Raw genomic sequence first — 21665 nt, 5'->3', positions numbered from 1 at the left:
GGCTCCAAATTTCTAAATTTTTATAAGAAAATGAACTCACAATTGGACAAAAATTACAAGGTGCCACAACAAGACTTATTAGAACTTAAATATCTATAAAAGTATAAAAGAGGTTACTAATAAAATTTTTCGAACCAGTTTTATCAAAGAATGAAAAAAAAATTCTGAAGTTACATTGTTTGGTAACCATAACATTGTTATGGTTTTTCTGACATTTTAATATTTCTCCTGCATGTAATAAACACTTATTTCTGAAAAGTAGACTACTCTCAGACATGTAAAGCTGTTATTTAAATACAATTAATTTTTTATTTGTTCTATATAAAATATATTAAAATTTACATAATGTTTTCTGACCTAATTTTCTATATTCAAAGAAATGAACATTATTGTATAAATGCATGTTAAGTCAGTGTACAAAAGTTCATAATTCTATCTCTAATGGTTGTGGAGTTATGAAATAATGTGTGAAAATTTTCAAATTTGTAATATTTAACTTAAAGTAAAAAGTGAATTCTTAAAATTTTATTATTAAGGTTTTTATACTTTTATCAGATATTTAAGTTCTAATAAGTCTTGTTGTGGTACCTTGTAATTTTTGTCCAACTGTGAATTCATTTCCTTATAAAATTTTAGAAATTTAGAGCCTGTATTTTCTCATAATATTTGTGGTCGTTCACGTACATATACCCTTAAGTATCGGTATTTATTTTGTAAGGAACTCAACTGAAGAATTACCTTATAAAGAGATACAGTAAACATATTTATATATTAAGTTCATAGGACGTTAATCTGCAAAATTCAAACTGAAAAACATTCAGTTTCGTTCAAGTGACGAAAGTCAGAATATATCAAGAACTGAAGCATTATTCGGTTGAGAAGCTTCTGTCATCTAGTCTGCCTTCAAAAAAGTTGAAAATTAGAATCTATAAAGCAGTCATATTACCGGTTGTTCTGTATGGTTGTGAAACGTGGACTCCACTTTGAGACAGAACGGATGTTAAGGGTGTTTGAGAGTAAGTGCTTAGGAAAATAATTGCGGCTAAGAGGGATGAAGTTGTCGAAGATTGGAGAAAGTTACACAACGCAGAATTGCACGGATTGTATTCCTTAGTTTACTTTAACCCTCATTACCCATTTTTGACTTACACCACTTCTGCTCTCAACGGTTCACTTATTAACGCATTTCCTTTCTGAGTCGTAAAATTCCATGAAATTGGGAAACAGTACACAAGAAATTTCATACCATTCTGAACATTTTTTGTTTGAGTCCTCGTACACTTCATTTCTAATATTGCAAATATATGGTATTTTCTCATTCTCCATCACAAACACCTCAACGTCAACTTTCTCTACATCCGTATTACACATTGAATCCATTCAGAATGCGCAATGCACCACTACAAGTTAAAAAATTGCAACAGACATTACCACAAGTGTGATATGTCAACTGGGGCGCGTCTGTGATTCAAGCAGACGTTACAAATGTTTTTTTTTTTTTCGGGCTACTCCCGTTTCCCGCTGGTTCGAGTCCTCATGGGAGAAGAAATTTTTTCATGAAATTTCGCCCAGTGTATGGAACCGGTGCCCACCCAGCATCGTGATGCACTTGGGGAGCTACGATAGTTAGGGAAATCCGGTTGCGAAAACCAGCTATAACGGTGGGGGGGGGTCATCGTGCTAACCACACGATACCTCTATTTTGGTTGGATGATCTTCCACCTCTGCTTCGGCATGTGGGCGTGAGGCCAGCAGCCGGCTGGTCGGTCTAGGTCCTTCATGGGCTGTAGCACCACGGATTAATTTTTTTATTACTCCCGTTTCCCTCTATGATTTCACCACACACTCCACCTCCCTTTCATCCATCGTCTGCAATAGTAAAAATAGGTTGCGGTGAAGTTCTGAGGTTAGTAGGGCCTACGGATTTCCGATACTGATATAGGAAAGGTTTGGGACTCATCAGGCTAGTCGTACGCCTGCCTCTATCAGAGGCTCAGATAGGATGGCCTATCTGTCAGCCGACGGTGAAAGGAAGACCTTGGAGCTCCGGCCCCTGGGGCTTATCAGGCTACTCGTTTCCGTGAAACGGGACCTAGATATTTTAGGGGGGCTGATGCAGGATAGCCCACCTGTCAGCAGCGGATTCACGAATGTCACCCAGGCCATCTGCTGAATTTGGACAATCATTGCACCTAGGCCAATAGACACACAAACGGCCAAAGCATGTCTAAGTTATCGAATCCTGCTCTCGAAGGAGCAAGCATTTCCTTTTTTGTCTAATTATTTATGTTATTATTTTGCTCCTATTTTTAGATTATTCTGTCTTTATTGATTTGTATATATTATTTTAATGTACCGAAGTACATGTGATATTTCCATGCAGATATTCTGCGTCATCATACGATGAAAGAGTAATGGAACGGAGAAAAATTCTCTCCGGCGCCGGGATTTGAACCCGGGTTTTCAGCTCTACGTGCTGATGCTTTATCCCCTACGCCACACCGGATACAACTCCGACGCCGGTTAGAATCTTCTCAGATTAAGCTCCAACTCTTGGGTTCCCTCTAGTGGCCGCCCTCTGCACTACTTCGGTACATTAAAATAATATATATGATATGCGTAAATCACTTCGTGATTTAAGACGGCGCTTATTCCGTCGGATCCCGGCCAACTAGTCACTCATATCGAGTGCACCTCAGCACAAGTGTGGACTTAGGTCCTGCGTTCATAGACATCTATGACGTAGTGCAGAGGGCGGCCACTAGAGGGAACCCAAAAGTTGGAGCTTAATCTGAGACGATTCTAACCGGCGTCGGAGTTGTATCCGGTGTGGCTTAGTGGATAAAGCATCAGCACGTAGAGCTGAAAACCCGGGTTCAATTCCCGGCGGCGGAGAGAATTTTTCTCCGTTCCATTACTCTTTCATCGTTTATTGATTTGATTTGTAATTCCTTATTTTACTGGTTTTATTCCTTTTGAATTAGGTTTATTATTTTTTCTTTGTTGTACTAGCTTAGGTGTATATACTGTTATAATTGCTGCTAAAATCCAAGATACACAGTATGTAAAGGATGTAAAGGATATTTTGTTATTGAAGTGTTGTATCATTGAAGAATTATGTTGTGTCAGTGAAGTGTGTTGTGTCAGTGAAACGTGTTCCTGTCAGGGAAGCTTTATAGTTTATAGTGGCAGTGCAAAGTATTTGAACAGTGAAATGTTTTTGAAATGTTAGTGAAATCAGGATAGAATCAGTGAAATGTGTCGTAGTTCCAGTGCAGTGAGTGAGTTGACAGCGAAATGAATGTAATGTGGAAAGGTACTTGTGCAGATATGAACATATCATACTCGTGGGATTTAGTTCGAACTTAGATTTAAGATACAAATTAGATTTATTTTGAATGTTATTTTAAGTGATAGTGCTTCATTTAATTTAGGATATTCCCTATTATTATTATTATTATTATTATTATTATTATTATTATTATTATTATAAATTACTGTTAGTATTAATTATTGGTATTGTGACAGCGACGTGAGATTCGAACTCACGACCAGCGTCCCGCAAGAGAGCAGATCGCGCGGGCTCCACGGAGCATTATGGGACGGCGCGCGGCGGAGAGAAGAGAGGGGCCAACGCGACGAGGGGAGAGTGCGCGCGCAGCTGCTACGTGCGGAGTTAAAGGGGGACGGACCCTCCCGACTCTTCGAGAAGTCCGTCGAAGTGGAAAGATCGCGAACTCGAACTTTCCAGGCTACGTCGCTGTGGCTATAAAAGATGAAACGGCAGCGAACTTGAGCAGTTGCAGTTTCAGTTTATTCAGTCAGTGAGTAAGCCAGAGCAAGCAAGCCAGTCTTGTGTACCGGAGTTCGACTCGAGTGTGCGTTCGCAACTGTGTCAGCATCCGAAGGCCTGAGTTCGAGTGCAGTGGACCGCAGTTGGAGAGACCTGGGTTCGAGTACAGTGAACTGTCTCTGAAGGTCTGTGGTTCGAGATACTGTGAATTCGAGTGACTGAGCTAGAAGAACTGTGAACTGAGAACTAGTAGTTCTGATTTGTAAATAGTGCTTTGTAAATATTAGTTAAGATTAACAGTTCATTGTTGTTCGCAATAGTCCAAGTAAATTGTCATTGTCGTCAGTGGAGTGCTATAACGAATACTGTGTTGAGTGAAAATCTTATTGTTGACGAGAGCGTTTAAGGTGAATTGTAGAAAGGAATTATTGTTGGAAGAATAAAATCCTATTGTTGAGTTGAAATAAAGTCACAGTATTATTAATTGTATTTTTAATTAACAAGTTTCTTATTGTCATTATTGACTGTAATTAGTTACCACTGCCACCGGGTATATACCCATTGCAGTGTGAATAAATACATACATATATGTCGTCTGGACACTCGCCGCCAAACTGCCGCGTCCGCTCGTGTGATTGATACAATATAATTCAATAGCCCACAGCGAACTTGCGGCCACCGTGCGGCGTCCGTTCGGCTATGGGCGATGCGGTTGGCATGCGGAGACGTACCGCTGCCGCAGACTGTCCGTCCTGTGTGAACTGCTACATTTAAATGTGTGTGCCATAGAAAACGGTGAGGTCGACGCGCGGCTGCCGTTCCGCAGATATTCCGCTCGTGTGAACCGGGCCTTAAAGCCCTGTTAGATGCCAATTGGATAAAATAACCACAGGAATAACACCATCTAAAAACACACATCTCACCACAGAATAAGTACCACAGAATATCTGTAAGAGCTCAACATACCTCCAATAGTGAAACCACTCTGTCCAGCATCGAATCCAACTGACTATCAGTCCTTCAGCATAAATCTATCTCTAGTAGAATACGTACCTACAAAAGAGAGAAACACTGGATGTAGAATTGAAACATATATCTATAAAAACAATAGAAACAAGATATCCCCCCTCCGAATTAGTGGCTCAGAATATAAATCGATGGATCATACACAGATAAAGAAGGAAGAACAGGTGCAGGTATTCATTCCCTCCTCTTCTCCCACTACACATCGGCTGGAAAAAACAGAACAAATTTTGATGCCGAAGATAAAGCAGTCCAAATAGCTCTACAACTAATATATACTGCGTGTTCAGTTCAAAGTGTGTCATGGCTCGCTGTATGCCGTCTTGTAGCTAGTCGTTGAGCCTAGGGAATTCATTATTCCTACTCTTCCACAGAGGCGTATTACCTATGTGCCAGAGAAGTTGCCTAGAAAGTACGGCGTTCATTCTGAAGAGTACTCACCGATACGTACGGTAACACCTGTAGTGGCAGGAATATGAACTGTTTGGAAACACGTATTGAGGCGAGTTGTTTTTCCTTATGGGGAGAGGGTTAAGACGATTACTTCCGAATTTGTTGACACTAACTTCGACGGTCAACAAGGACACGGAGCATTTGATTTGTGTTGTGGAATGTTACCGTTACCGATGATAATAAATACCCTGGGTACGACTTTCCCGCGCAAAACACAGTTCGAAAGAGGTTATGATAGCACACAGGCCGTACAGATCGCCATCTGTTGCTACGATATTCAAGTTATGCCGTACACGTTCTCAAGTTCAGATTGAACACCTTGAATAATAGGCAACTTCTCTGACATAAAAGCTGAAACTCGCTTCAAATCGCTGACTCACAACAGTGACGTCATGACACACTTTGAAATGAACACCCAGTAGCATTTAACAAAGCTGTCATTCTAATAGACTCAAAATCAGCAATACAAGGAATAGCAACTAGGGGCGTACGCAAGGGGGTTACCGGGTTTGAAACCACCTGAAATGTTTTGAAAGAAGAGAGATGTATTTAGATTTTAGTGTTTTATCTATAATCGTTTTACCTCTAATTTTTCATTGTCAGAGTAACAAAATCTACATCGACATAAGGCATAGTCCTCCTCCCTCTCCTTCAATACAATCCCTATGTTTGGTGCTGCGGTACGTTCGAATTATAACAATGCTGTCTTTATTATAGAGAGACATACCGCCTAGTACCGAATTTCTAATAAAATGCAGCCAACACAATACGAAATTTAACTTGTTGGGAAACATACTGAAAAGTTTGTTTTGACAGTTCTGTAATGCAGTTGTTGTTAAATATTGTGCTTTGTCGATTTTAAACTCATTTTAATAGTGGTATTCATCCGTTCGTTAGTTTGCGTTGTGACATTATAGTAAAACGTTCGTTCAACGTTTTGCGCATTTGACAGTTCTTATTTTTAATACAAACTTCACATTTTCGTTCAGAGTTCTTTGATATGTCTAGGCGACCGCAAAGCTCAATTTTACATTTTTTTTAGCAAAAAGTCGCGTAGCAATTTTGGCGAGATTAGTGAAAATTTCACAATGGCAAATGTCTCTTCGCTGCCTCATCTTGGAAATGTCGCGAACGTTCTTCCAGAAACTAGTGTCACATCCCCCTGTGGAAAGTCGGGTGATTATGATAATTATAATTATATTGACAACTAGTGGCTTGTGCACCAAATGCTGAAAACTAAGGTCATTAGACGTTCAAATAAAAATTTTTAAGATTTATTTTCATTGAAGAATATCAGACATTTTGAAGGTTATTTGCTTCCGTAATAATGAAACATACTCCCTCTGAATGTTTTTTTTAATGGCAAATACTTTTTCTTGAACCTATCCACCTTCAGTTTTTGAGTTTCAACGCGAAAACGCAAGTAACAATGTCAGGACGATCAGTGGTTTTTCATGAGGGAGTAAAGCAATAGCTATTTCAGGTCATTGTGGATTGTAGGTGAAAGTTGAAAAAAAGTCAGATTTGCTATGCTTTCTAACAATACACATAGCATCTTGGTAAAGCTGCTGCATGTATAGCTTGAAATGTAGAGGGTAAAATCATTTTATCCTGCTAAGAAATCTTGCTGAAATGATCGGGAGACTACATAATTTTGTAGTATTCTTATTTTATCAGTAAGTAATACCTTTTAGATTTTTCTTAGGGACTGTAATTTTTGCGCTATCTCGAGCCAATACTGAAGAGAAAGACGCAACTAAATATTTACACCACATTGTCATTAAGTATATGAAAAAGTCCCAATCCCACTTGATTAATAACTATAAAAATATTTGATTTTTAATAACAATATTATTATCTTACTTAAATTTTGTAGTTATACTATATAACCGCCACTCAGTAAATTATAGAAATGAAGATCTAATTTAAGATCTTCTCTACATCTACTTACATAACCCCAAAACGTTTCACTTTCATATCATCAATATAGCATTAATATGTATAATTAATGAAAAAGTCACATCATGGCAATAACTATAATAATATTCATTTCTAATGGTAATAATGTCATCAAATCACATCACGTTTTGTAGATTTTAATACCCAATACACAGCTGTACTCATAAAATTACACACCGCAAAATCAGACCTGTAAATAATTTTTGTAAGTCTAAGTTTTTAATAACCAATTGAATTTGAGCTCTAAATATGTCAGAAATCCTGAAAGTCATGGCCTTGTGTTTAATAGTCTATTGTTTATTGTACTGTGTGTTTTGTTTTATTCTGAAATGCAATTAATTAGTTCTCAAAACTGACGAAAGATGGATTTTGGAAAATAGGAAAATGATGTAGGAAAATTGACATTTCACTGAAAACTACTATTTTTCTGAAAATCTTTGGGTTCCAAGCTTCAAAATGAGGAGTCATTTATTAAAATCCGTTCAGCCGTTTTCCCGTAATTTCCATTAACAGTTCAAATTACATATATATAGATGATGATAATAAAAATAATAATAATAATAATAATAATAATAATAACAATAACAATAATAATAATAACAATGACAATAACAATAATAATATTATTACTATTAATATTACTAGTAATATTAATAGTAGTAGTAGTAGTAGTAGTAGTAGTAGTAGTAGTAATAATAATAATAATAATAATAATAATAATAATAATAATAATAATAAAACAATTTAAATACCGATACTGTAAATTGTAAACGATTTTAACATTGACCACTCCCATTGATAATTCAGCATACGCCACTGATAGCTGAAAATGGCCATCCCAACTCGGAAACAACAAAATACACAAGAACGCTAATTAGCCAGCTAACGAGATTTGGCAAACGGATCCATTTCTAGTGGATTCTCTCTCATGTAGGAGTAGATGGGAATGAAAAGGCTGACAACCTAGCCAAAAAAGAGGAACAAGCCTTAACATAGAAAAATCACTATTGAACACCAAATCTACTAAAAGACTGATAGGACATACATCAGGTAGGAAAACGGAAGAAGGGAAAGGCAATACAGGATCTTACTTATAGGTTAATAGGCTATATGCTATAATTTTAATAGAACAATGAAAAAAAAAAATTGGTATTAAAATTTCACAATACAACACATAAAAATATGGACATTGCGATAGTTGTTTTCTTTATGGTCCGACAAGATTTAATAAACTAGTGTGAGATATGAAGCTTTGCCATCAGTTATTAGTCGCTCGGATTGTGAAGGACCCGATGGTCTCACCTTAATTCCATGGTCTAGAGCAAAATCTTTAATTTGGGACTCCATTTGCGTTGACACTCTAGCTCCATCTCACTTACCGAATACCTCCAGACGCTCAGCATCTGCTGCTGAATTAGCCGTGCAGAAAAAAAGTCAATAAATAGCTCATCTTTTAGACAATCTATGTATATAATTTGAACTGGTAATGGAAATTACGGGTAAACAGCTTAACGGATTTTAATAAATGACCCGTCACTTTGAAGCTTTTAACCCAAGATTTTTCAGAAAAATAGTAGTTTTCAGTGAAATTTCAGTTTTCCTACATCATTTTCCTATTTCCAAAATCCATTTGTCGTCAGTTTTCAGAAATAATAGCTTTTAGAGAATAAAACAAAACACAAACACTCTACAATAAACAATATCACACGAAGGCTCAGATTCTCTGACATCATAATACCAATATGTCGATCTTCATTTGTGTAACTTTTTCAGAATGTTTCTGTAATATTTGTTATTAAAAACTTCGAGATTTACTAAAAAAAATTTGCAGGTCAGATTCTCTGGTGTGTAATTTTCTGAGTACAGCTGTCTGTGTATTGAATATTAAAAACTACAAAACTTAAGAATGTTTGATGACATTATTACTTACTTACTTACTGGCTCTTAAGGAACCCGTAGGTTCATTGCCGCCCTCACATAAGCCCGCCATTGGTCCCTATCCTGAGCAAGATTAATCCAGTCTCTACCATCATATCCTACCTCCCTCAAATCCATTTTAATATTATCTTCCCATCTACGTCTCGGCCTCCCCAAAGGTCTTTTTTCCTCCGGCCTCCCAACTAACACTCTATATGCATTTCTGGATTCGCCCATACGTGTTACATGTCCTGCCCATCTCAAACGTCTGGATTTTATGTTCCTAATTATGTCAGGTGAAGTATACAATGCGTGCAGCTCTATGTTGTGTAACTTTCTCCATTCTCCTGTAACTTCATCCCTCTTAGCCCCAAATATTTTCCTAAGAACCTTATTCTCAAACACCCTTAATCTCTGTTCCTCTCTAAAAGTGAGAGTCTAAGTTTCACAACCATACAAAACAACCGGTAATATAACTGTTTTATAATTTCTAACTTTCAGACTTTTTGACAGAAGACTAGATGACAAAAGGTTCTCAACCGAATAATAACAGGCATTTCCCATACTTATTCTGCTTTTAATTTCCTCCCGAGTGTCATTTAGATTTGTTACTGTTGCTCCAAGATATTTTAATTTTTCCACCTCTTCGAAGGATAAATCTCCAATTTTTATAGTTCCATTTCGTACAATATTCTGGTCACGAGACATAATCATATACTTAGTCTTTTCGGGATTTACTTCCAACCCTATCGCTACATTATTACTATTAAAATGAAATAATATTATAGTGAATACCATGATGCGAGTATTTGTAACTTATTATAGAGATTGATGCTTTATTGAAGATATGAAATTGAAAGCTTTTATGGTTATATAAGTAGGCGTAGAGAATATCTGAAGTTAGATCTTCATCTCTATAATATTTACTAAGTGACAGCTATATAGTAGTCTATACAAAATTTAAGTAAGATAATATTGTTATTAAAATGAAATATTTTTATAGTTATTAATCAAGTGGTATAGGTCTTTTCCATATATTTAATGAAACTCAAGAACTGAAGATGTATAGGTTCAATAAAAAATATTTAGCATCAAGAAAACCATTCAGAGGGATATGTTTCATTATCATGGAAGCAAATAACTTCCAAGATGTCTGTATTCTTCAATGGAAATAATTTTGAAAAATTTTAATTTGAACTTCTAATGAACTTAGTTTGCAGCATTTGCTGGCCACTAGTTATTTTATATTTGTCCCCTTTGCTGTGGAGACCTTCCGTCTTCGGAGACTTGACGCTAAAGTTTTGGTATCTCAAATCGGCCAAATGTTGATCTCCATTACTGGTGATCGCCGTTGCACTACTTATTTGCGTCAACGCTTAAGTATTGCTATTCAATGAGGAAATGCAATGAGCGTTTTAGTTACTCTTCCCGAGTCCAGCCCTTTGGACGAACTCTTTCTTCTGTAAAATTTATTAAGTACTCTGTGTGTAAATATTTGTATTTGTTATTATGAATTTAATATTAGCATAAATTTTTCGTACATTAAGTAGGCCTAATATCGGGCTGTTATTATCTAGATAATTTCAACTGGTAATGGAAATTACGGGAAAACGACTGAACAGATTTTAATAAATGACCCCTAATTTTGAAGTTTGGAACCCAACGTTTTTCAGAAAAAATAGTACTTTGCAGTGAAATGTCAATTTTCCTATATCATTTTCCTATTTTCCAAAATCCATTTGTCGTCAGTTTTGAGAAATAATGTTTTTTTTTCAAAAAAAAAAAAACGCAAACACACCACAATAAACAATATCACACGAAGGCTATGACCTGCAGGATTGCTGACATATTTAGAGTTCAGATGGCTCAGATTCTCTGACATCATAATGTCAATATGTCGATCTTAATTTCTGTAACTTTTTCAGAATGTTTCTGTAATATTGGTTATTAAAAACTTCATGACTTACTAAAAAGAATTTACAGGTCAGATTCTCTAGTGTGTAATTTTCTGAATACAGCTGTCTGTGTATTGGATATTACTTACTTACTTACAAATGGCTTCTAAGGAACCCGAAGGTTCATTGCCGCCCTCACATAAGCCCGCCATCGGTCCCTATCCTGTGCAAGATTAATCCAGTCTCTATCATCATAACCCACCTCCCTCAAATCCATTTTAATATTATCCTCCCATCTACGTCTCGGCCTCCCTAAAGGTCTTTTTCCCTCCGGTCTCCCAACTAACACTCTATATGCATTTCTGGATTCGCCCATACGTGCTACATGCCCTGCCTGTTGCAAACTTCTGGATTTAATGTTCCTAATTATGTCAGGTGAAGAATACAATCCGTGCAGTTCTGCGTTGTGTAACTTTCTCCATTCTCCTGTAACTTCAGTATTGGATATTAAAAACTACAAAACTTAAGAATGTTTGATGACATTATTACCATTAAAAATATATTATTAGAGTTAATGCCTTCATATACTTCATTAAATTAAACTTATTTCTCTCTGTTATTAATATTTCCTGGTAATATAGCTTCCTAGAAATTTATAAAGAGGAAGATTAAAAGAGAACGTGATTTCGAAATATGAATAGGAAATTAAGAAACAAAACAAAATATAAAAAATAATATATTTAATGCTTTGTACTTCAGTTTTATTAATGAATAATACCAAAATAGTTGTATTTAACTTATGCATTAATATTGTAGAATCATACTATTACCCTGCCTAGAAAATCTAAATTGTAATCATAAGAAGAAATCCAAGCACGTGAGAGATAGAATATTATTTACAAAGGTAGAGTTCTACTTCAGATTGGACTTCGAAATACAAACATTTATATGGCAAATATTTTGATAACCTTTACTAAAGCAGAGTACCTAACAGAATTGTAATAAATCAGAAACATTAATTTCTTATTTTAGTAGGTTATTTTACTAAGCTTTATCAACATCTTGGGTTATTTAGCGTCTGAATGATATGAAGATGATGTCGGTGAAATGAGTCCGGGGTCCAGCACCGAAAGTTACCCAGCATTTGCTCAAGTTGGGTTGAGGGAAAATCCCAGGAAAAACCTCAACCAGGTAACTTGTCACGAACGAGAATCGAACCCGAGCCACCTGGTTTCGCGGCCAGACGCGCTAATCGTTACTCCACAGGTGTGGACTTAGAAATATTATAAAATTGTAATATGTAACTATGCTACAAAAACTTCTTGCACAAAAATATATGTACAGCATAGGCTGTAACAAAATGAGAAGTAGTTTCCAGAAGAATTAAAGTTAAATTATTTTGAAAATACGTCGCTCTCACATTCGTAGTTAACCATCATTGTTCTTCAACAAATATAAAATAATTGTCGATATTTTTTATAACTAAAAAAATTTAATTGTGAGCTCAAAAACGTCCCAACTCCAGGAGACTACATTTTTCAAGAGAGAGAAAAAACGTAAATGCTGGACATCCGTTTATAGGATAATATGAAATTTATTTATACGATTTATCAGTAGGCTCTGAACACATCTATAATAGTATACTGTACTGTTGACCTGCCATTCTGCTAGAAAAAAATTACAAACTTGGAGTGGAGTTGAGACTTTCGTGAAATATACGAAACATAAAAAAGCAAATTTACAAAGAAACTTACTTGTTAATTAAGGTTATTACTTGTTAATGTTAATTTCAAAACACTTTTTTATATTTTCATCCCAAATCATCATTAGTTGACATATCTGCGTTACCTTTCAAGTTATTCATAGAAAGAAACTTTGCGAGGTGGTAATAAAAAACACAGTTTCTTTAGATTTCTTATTTTATCTGATTTCACAGGTAGTTGTCCAGAATAACACTAAACTTAAATGAATTCTTATACACCATCCACCAAAAAGTAATTGGGCACTGTTTTTGCCCCTTTAGAACCTCGTGGTACCACCTCATGTTGCTATAACAGCAGCCACCCTGTCAGGGCATGCTCTCCACTGGTTTGTGTAGGATATCCACTGGAATGCGTTGCCATTTCTCTTGCAATATGGCACTCAGTTGACCAATGGAAGTTGGCGGCATCTCCCGAGACCTCAATCGCCGGTCCAATTCTTCCCAAAGGTGCTCAATGGGATTGAGATCAGGACTCTGTGCAGGCCAGTCCAACCGGTGAACATTATTGTCTGAATACCACTGCATAGTAGCCGCCGAAACATGGGGCCAATTTTCATTGTCCAACTGAGTGCCATGTTGCAAGAGGAATGGCGACGCATTCCAGTGGATATCCTACACAAACTACTGGGTGTTCAGTTCAAAGTGTGTCATGGCTCGCTGTATGCCGTCACGTGGCTTGTCGATGAGCCTAGAGAATTCAATCTTCCTACACTTCCGCAGAGATGTATTACTTATATGGCAGAGAAGTTGCCTAGCGAGTACGGCGTTCATTCAGAACAGTACTTACCGATACGTACAGTAACGCCGGTAGTGGCAGAAATGTGAACTGTTTAGAAACATGTACTGAGGTGAGTTTTTTCTTACTGTCGGGATATGGGGAGAGGGTTAAGACGATTACTTACGTATTTGTTGACATTAACTTCGACGGTCAACAAGGACACGGAGCATTTGATTTATGTTGTGGAATGTTGCCGTACGCAACCGATGATAACAAATACCCTGCGTACGACTTGGCCGCGCAAAACACACTTCGAAAGAGGTTATAGTAGCACACTGACCGTACAGACCGTCATCTGTTGCTACGATTCAAGTTATACCGTACACGTTCTCAAGTTCAGATTGAACGCCTTGATTAATAGGCAACTTCTCTGACACAAAATCTGAAACTCGCTTCAAATCGCTGACTCACAACAGTGACGTCATGTGACACTTTGAAATGAACATCCAGTAGTGGAGAGCATGCCTGACCGGGTGGCTTCTGTTATAGCAACAAGAGGTGGTACCACGAGGTTCTAAAGGGGCGAAAACAGTGCCCAATTACTTTTTGGTAGATAGTGTATAACACTATTCTTGAGCAAAGGAATCACGTATGTTGGAGCAATGAAAGAAATAACTATAGTAACCGGTACTTCAGGTGTTGAAACTGGAATGTTTTGTATTCAATCACCTTGAAATTCAAATTATTCTCTTTTTTGCAGAGTTTTAAAGAAATCTCTGTAATTTATCTTTAAAATTTAGTGTCATGTCTCCAAACAATATCAATTTTTTTTTCAACAAATTGCATCCGACCCTCATACATCTCCATTCTCACTACCTTTAGTTTCACCTTTTCAATAATGGAAATTTTCCCGTCACATGGAAGGAAGCTGTAATCTTTTCTTGGTGTTTTCTAACACATATTAATGAATCTGTGTGTGATACTAAGGTGAAATGGGACGTTCTTGAAATACACACAAATTTACGAAAGATTTTAAGGTACTTTTCGCTTGGAGTTGGGACTTTTATAAACGTAGAAACATGCATCCTGAGATCAGTTACTCATATAATGCCATCAAGTACATTTCACGAAAAATTGGAGTTGGAACGTTTTTGAACTCATAAGTTCAATTGTAAATAAATTAACTACGATGCAAATTTACAGTATTTTAATGTATTTATAATTCTATTAATAATCAAAACAAAGTATGTACCCTTCATCAATATCCATATTCTTCATTATCAGGACTTTCTACATCAAATATAAAATTATAACAAAATAATTAACTACCATACAAATTTATTTTACAGTATTCATGATATTATTAATAGTTATAAATACAAGCCCTTGCCACAGGTCAAAGTCTCCCTCCTGAAAGACTAATTAGAATTTCGTTGAATTAAAAAAAACCTTATACAGGGTGTTTCACAATTCCTATTACACATATCTGGGGGTTGTAGAGGGAACTAAGTATATTAAGTTTTGATTAGGAACCCATGTCCGGAAATGTATCGTTTCGATGCAAAATAGGCCTAAGTTTTAAGATCGAATGTGCCAGTGTGCACTACAAGAGTGGTTTCACGTACCGCCTAACGGGTCCCAGATACTTGACCTTCCTGCAAGAGGTACTTGTAGAGTTATTTGAAGATTTGCCACTGGCCTTACGTCAGCAATGTGTTTCCAACATAATGGCGCATCCTCGCACTATTCACTTGTCATCCGCGAACATCTCCACCAAACATTCGGGGAAAGGTGGATAGGCCGAGATGATCCAACTCCTTGGCCACTACGGTCGCCAGATTTAACTCCTCTCGACTTTTTCCTTTGGGGCCACATGAAGAACCTTGTTTATGAGACTCCTGTAGAGTCGGAGGAAATGTTTTGTTGGGTTATTTTACGACGGTGTATCAACATCTAGGTTATTTAGCGTCTGATAATGCCGGTGAAATGAGTCCGGGGTCCAGAACCGAAAGTTACCCAGCATTTTCTCGTATTGGGTTGATGGAAAACCCCGGAAAAACCTGAACTAGGTAACTTGCCTCGACCGGGATTCGAACCCGGGCCACCTCGTTTCGCAGCCAAACGCGCTGACCGTTACTCCACAGGTGTGGACTCGGAGGAAGATCTTCATTGTCTCTAGTGAAGTGGGAGATGTGAAATCGATTCGATCTTTAAACTTATTTTGCAACGAAACGATACATTTCCGGACATGGGTTCCGAATCAAAACTTTATCTACTTAGTCTCCTCTACAACCCCTAGAAGTTTAGAATAGGAATTATGAAACATCCTGTATACGTAGCTGTGTACACTTTTGGAACTGATAACACTCAACATGACAGACCAAATCGGCCCAGCGGGTAGCGAGAGGTTAAGAATCCAACCTTTACATGCAATCAGCATTTAATGGCAGTAGGGATGTCAGTCCTATGTATCCGCTGTCTTTTCCCCTAAGGAAATGTCCCTGGTACTCATTTCTGTTAGAGACGGAATAGACCCTAGGGTCATAGCGCGGCCAGAAGGATTGGATCAATGGAAAAATTCATGATCCCATCGGGAATCGAAACCGCGACCTTCCGGCTTGCAGCGTTACGCCTTAACCGCGACGCTATCGCGCTCCCCGATATAAAGATAGTATAAATAAAAATATAATAAAATTACTTTCAGGTGTTGCATATATAGGAAAACTGACAACAATTTTAAAAGTTCAGTAGATCCATATTAATGAAATGAAATAATTAAAAACTTTAAACATGGATATTCATTTAGAATACGAGATACAGTTGGCCTGGGTGGTGTAGTCGGTATAGTGCTTGCCTTCTGTATCGGTGGCTTCGATCGGTGGAATTTAAGTGTGCTTAAATGGGACAGACTAATGTCAGCAGATTTACTGGCATATAAAAGGACTCCTGCGGAACAAAATTCAGGGACACCGGCGACGTTGATATAACTTCGGGTGTTGTGAGCATCCTTAAATAAAACATAATTTATTTTTATAATACGAAACAGGAAATATATGTGGACGTCTTCGTCTGTCCCCTCCCCCTAGAGTTAACTCAAGGTTGGACATAAACCTCATACTTGTACAGTAACAAAGTTTAAAATAAACACATTGGTCTACAATGATTTTACTACTGAACAAAAACAAGTGTACCAACACTAATTTGAGTGTGCTGATTACAAATCTGAAATTCGTTTTTTCCTATCACGTCACAATTTTAAAATAATAACGTTTTTTTTTTCATTTTGAATTATGTTGTGTGACACTACGTTCAGGTTAAAACAGAATGCTCTCGAACTCGAAGCTTGGGACACATTTGTACTAGCGTCAACTAGTTTTTAGGAAATTATGGAGCTGATAATAATGCTGAGCTAGTATATAACATGCTTAGAGCATTTCAGAACCTAGGTTGCCACATGTGTTTAAAAAATGCACTTTCTTCATTCACATCTTGATATTTTTCCATTAAATCTCGGCGCTGTAAGTGACGAACATGGTGAGAGGTTTCATCAGGACATATCAACGATTGAACATGCCAGCATAAGCGGAAAAGTAAATGTCTCAGGCATTTTAACAGAGTTTTTAGTGCTTACTACATATTGTAAGTGCATATCTTCTTATAAATGCATTTAAAATAATATAATATAACAATTTACAAAGAATATATAAACTAAGCTCAATTTATATCTCTGACTTTACGATACAGATATATACTGAATAGTAAGATTCAGAATTAATGTTACAGTCCAATAACTCAAAAACGTGGTATGATAAATATGGTCACAGCACATCAATTTCAGTATAGAGCACTTGAAATTTTCTCTGTAGCAGACAAAAAGTTTTATTTGTAGACCAGTCATATGATTCTAAATGTACACGTGTCAAGGTATACGAATAGATATTACAAAACTTGTGCTTCAAACTCACAGAGTAGACACAAGGTCGAAAGGCAAACAATTTCTATTGTCCATTTTGCGTCCTCTTATATGAGTCATTAGGGCGCTACAGGTCGTAAAATATGTCTAAGAGCGTCTGCAGCATTCATGCAAGAGTCGTTGTCACTCGACAGTTTGGAGTGTTATTAATTACAGAAGATGTTCAAATTGGCCACACCTTCCTCTCTTCATCATGAATGGTTGCCTTGGATTCTCTTTTGCGAGCGTCTTCTGTCAGGTTTCTTTCTTATTCCACACAGATATCAGTTTATAAGTTATTTCGGTATATATTGTATTGTATTGTATTTATTAACATTCCATGGTATTCGTACATTGCTTCACAGCTACAAAATGGAACAAGTCAAAGACTTAATGCAACTATAAACTCTTAATTTATAGGCATAATCTAGTTAGATATATAGGCTATAGAAGAGGTTTACAGTACAACACAAAGTTTTAGTATCAATTTCATGAAGCGTTGTTGAATGTCATGAATTCACCTACAGAATAGAAGGTGTGAGAAACTAGGTACTTCTTTAATTTGGCCCTAAATAATCTTATGTTTTTAGCTCCATTTTTTATATATATTATTTTAATGTACCAAAGTACATATGATATTTCCATGCAGATATTCTGCATCATCATACAATGAAAGAGTAATGGAACGGAGAAAATTCTCTCCGGCGCCGGGATTTGAACCCGGGTTTTCAGCTCTACGTGCTGGCGCTTTATCCACTAAGCCACACCGGATTCCACCCCGGCGTCGGACAGAATCGTCTCAGTTTTAAGTTCCAACTCTTGGGTTCCCTCTAGTGGCCGCCCTCTGCACTACGTCATAGTTATCTATGAACCTAGGACCGAAGTCCACACATGTGCTGAGGTACACTCGTTATGAGTGACTAGTTGGCCGGGATCCGACGGAATAAGCGCCGTCTTAAATCAGGAAGTGATTTACGCGTATCATATATATTATTTTAATGTACCGAAGAACATATGATATTTCCATGCAGATATTCTGCGTCATCATACGATGAACGAGTAATGGAACGGAGAAAAATTCTCTCCGGCGCTTATTCCGTCGGATCCCGGCCAACTAGTCATTCATTACGAGTGCACCTCAGCACATGTGTGGACTTCGATCCTAGGTTCATAGATATCTATGACGTAGTGCAGAGGGCGGCCACTAGAGGGAACCCAAGAGTTGGAACTTAAAACTGAGACGATTCTGTCCGACGCCGGGGTGGAATCCGGTGTGGCTTAGTGGATAAAGCGCCAGCACGTAGAGCTGAAAACCCGAGTTCAAATCCCGGCGCCGGAGAGAATTTTTCTCCGTTTCATTACTCTTTCATCGTTCATTTTTTTATATTCATAGGGGACTATTAAACATTTTTATTGCCATATAACGTCGAAGTTGTGTGCAACTTGAAAATGGGTCACAGTCCTGCCATCTATCCGCAATATGAGGAAACCGAATCAAGCAAAGTGAAGTGGTAGGCATTAGAGACACACACACACACACACACACACACACACACACGGTCCAATTATACCCAATAACGATCTAAAAAAACGCATCTGAGCTGCTTCAAGTTTCTGTGAATATCGTTTATTTAATATACAAATTACATATCCTTATCTCAGTGCTGCTTTTGACGTTATATTCTGTAATCTTAACTTTGTATCCACTGTAATTTTTTCTTTAATTGTCTTCTAATAACTCCATTTTATTATATTTTTGTAATTTGACGTGTAGATCAGTTTTATGTTCTGAAAATAAAATTTCCTAAGTATTATATGTAAATTCAGAAACTTGTAGAATTATTTCCCCTAAATCTTACTCCTGTGTACTCGTTCTTTTCAGATAAATGTCCCTTTTAGTGAGAAAACGTACTTTAAATTGTAGCATTCAACTTGTGTTACAAATAGGCCACTATGAACGAGACAAAATATACGCAGGATCCTGCTTCATGTGGGGAAACAGCTGACACCGTCCTGGGGGATTACCAGATGGAAGCATATACCTCTGGGCAGTGTGTTAAGCAAATATAATCTTTTAACCCGGCATAAAATACACACGATCGAAGCGACAGACGTGTCGAAATTGTAATGCAGAGCGAAGTAAAAGTGAGAGTAAGTGGAACAAAATTTTTTTATGCCTATCGCATTACACCAAATTAATATTGGGTGTTTTTTTATTAAAAACGCAAATTTGGAATTCCAGTTTTCAATAATTAATTCAGGACGATTCAGTGAGCTTTATAGGCGATTACTGAGTCTATTACTATTACTGGTATTGTTTCCAGTAAAAAACTTTTGTGGGTGTCGGTCCAATTTTAAATAATTAAAGCCTTACAATAATTTTAATAATATTAAGAAAATAAGCGGCAATTTTGTCAACTATTCAACGAAAAGATACAAAATTTCTAACAGAAATTCTTCCGAAAATACTATTTATCTATCTATGTATCTACCTATATGTATGCATCTATCTATATCTATATCTATATTTATGTATGTATATCTATATCTATATTTATGAATGTATATCTATATCTATATTTATGAATGTATATCTATATCTATATTTATGAATGTATATCTATATCTATATTTATGAATGTATATCTATATCTATATTTATGAATATATATCTATATCTATATTTATGAATGTATATCTATATATTTATGAATGTATATCTATATCTATAGTCGACCTGGTTGGCGAGTTGGTATAGCGCTGGCCTTCTATGCCCAAGGTTGCGGGTTCGATCCCGGGCCAGGTCGATGGCATTTAAGTGTGCTTAAATGCGACAGGCTCATGTCAGTAGATTTACTGGCATGTAAAAGAACTCCTGCGGGACAAAATTCCGGCACATCCGGCGACGCTGATATAACCTCTGCAGTTGCGAGCGTCGTTAAAAAAAACAAATAATTAAATCTATATCTATATTTATGAATGTATATCTATATCTATATCTGTATCTGTATCTGTATCTGTATCTATATCTATATCTATATCTATATCTATATCTATATCTATATCTGTATCTGTATCTATCTCTTCTATCTATCTATCTCTTCTATCTATCTATCTCTTCTATCTATCTATCTATCTCTTCTATCTATCTATCTCTTCTATCTATCTATCTCTTCTATCTATCTATCTATCTCTTCTATCTATCTATCTATCTCTTCTATCTATCTATCTATCTCTTCTATCTATCTATCTATCTATCTATCTATCTATCTATCTATCTATCTATCTATCTATCTATCTATCTATCTATCTATCTATCTATCTATCTATCTATCTATCTATCTATCTATCTATCTATCTATCTCTTCTATCTATCTATCTATCTATCTATCTATCTATCTATCTATCTATCTATCTATCTATCTATCTATCTATCTATCTATCTATCTATCTATCTATCTATCTACCTACCTACCTATCTACCTACCTGTCTATCTATCTCGTCCTTTATTTATTTATTTATTTATTTATTTATTTATTTATTTATTTATTTATTTCTCTCTCCCTTTGTTTGTTTATTTGTTTGTTTGTTTGTTTATTTATTTATCCCATCAATCTTAGTTCACATCATGGCGGATTAGATGTATTCCAGTTCGTTGCTTTTGTCTTTCGAGTCTCATCTAGTCATTCTCGTGCGCTTCGAGTCTCGCTCATCATTCTCGAAATAGCATTTGTCGGTGCGGAAAGATTTCGTAACTTTCAATAACATACATAATTGAAATAACTAACATTATAAATGTTTAAATGAAACAAAAAGACAAAACAGAACAGTATCTTAGTCATCAAAATTTTCTGGTTCTAGTATATGATATTACGTATGGTTATATAAATAAAAAAAAAACAATTCTAAATTTTTTTTTTCTAAGAAGAATAAAACATAAGGTTATCTTAAACATATGAAAAGAAAATTCCTAGCAATTTAATAAGGACCTAGTAATTAAATAAAGACTGGAGAACGGATTATTATACAGTGAAAGATAGAGATGATGTTTCAAATAGCTACTTGACTGTTTATACATATGTAACAGTTGCCAAAGTAGATAAAAGTTCAATCAGGTATAAACAACTGTGGCGATTGAAGGTTGCTTGACTTTCGGGACTTCGGGAGTGATCAATCTCGGAAACACTCACAA

Source organism: Periplaneta americana, chromosome 13 (assembly GCF_040183065.1).
Source record: "Periplaneta americana isolate PAMFEO1 chromosome 13, P.americana_PAMFEO1_priV1, whole genome shotgun sequence".
Classification (NCBI taxonomy): domain Eukaryota; kingdom Metazoa; phylum Arthropoda; class Insecta; order Blattodea; family Blattidae; genus Periplaneta; species Periplaneta americana.
This window is presented reverse-complemented; position numbering follows the sequence as displayed.